This window comes from Erithacus rubecula (assembly GCF_903797595.1).
Source record: "Erithacus rubecula genome assembly, chromosome: 9".
Lineage (NCBI taxonomy): Eukaryota > Metazoa > Chordata > Aves > Passeriformes > Muscicapidae > Erithacus > Erithacus rubecula.
The window spans coordinates 22,538,234-22,539,236 of NC_136660.1; positions in this window are offsets into that span (position 1 = coordinate 22,538,234).

A 1,003-nucleotide genomic window follows, 5' to 3' on the forward strand; every position below is an offset into this window, starting at 1 on the left:
CTCCACCAATAATAACAACACACTTCAGGTGCTCCAGTCACCTGCTTTTCCCAAAGACATCCTCAACTAAATCATCAGCTTTGGGACTTCAGAGAGTTCCTGAAGCTGCTGCATCAATGAAGTGTCCTACTGACCTTCAGCCAGACCTACCTGCAAGTCATTAATCACTTCTGAAATCCCCATCCATTACCAAGTCCCACACAGGAACAGTGAGGATACAAGATGCACTAATAGTTCCACAGCCAGGTTTCTTCAACTTTAAAACCAGAAATGTTTGGGTTATTTTAAGCAGAGGCTTGTCAGGGAAAAAAAAAAAAAAAAAAAAAAAAAAAAAAAATTAAAAAAAAAAAAAAAAAAAAAAAGCAAGGAGCTACATTTTATAATCAGACTTTAATTTTTTTCTGTTATTACTGCAATAAAGTGCACCTACTTCCACATGAAATGTGATTATCAGGCTCTTAATATAGCCAACACAGTATCAAAAGATAGACCTCAGTGCAAAATGCTTCTCTGAAGACATCCAAAGCAGTTAAGAACTTTAGTGTGCAAACAACCTTTTCCAATGCATGCAAGTCCAGGTTGAGGGACAGCAAATGAGTTGGCAAAACACAAGGGCAGCAGGTTTGCTATTTCACTGCCAGGACCCCCCTTGTAATGGCCTTGTAGCAATGCTTGAGAATCATCTCTGTAAGGATTCTGATGAGCACCAATTCAACCCACATCTAGACTTCAGCACTTGAGAAATTACTCCTCTGTTCCATCTGTTTTGTAACTGAAGTCCAGATCAAGCAGGAGTGGGGGGAAGAGGGAAAGTGCTGCAACAGGCATTAAGCATGAAAACACAGGACTAGCTGAGCTGAGAATGATTTCAAGACTGTATCCACCTATAATGAGCTAATCAGCTGTGAACACAAGAATTGCAACGTGTACCATAAGAATAAAATAGGACCCGCAGCTTTTTTTAAAAAAAAAACAAAAAAAAACCAAAAAAAAAATAAACCAC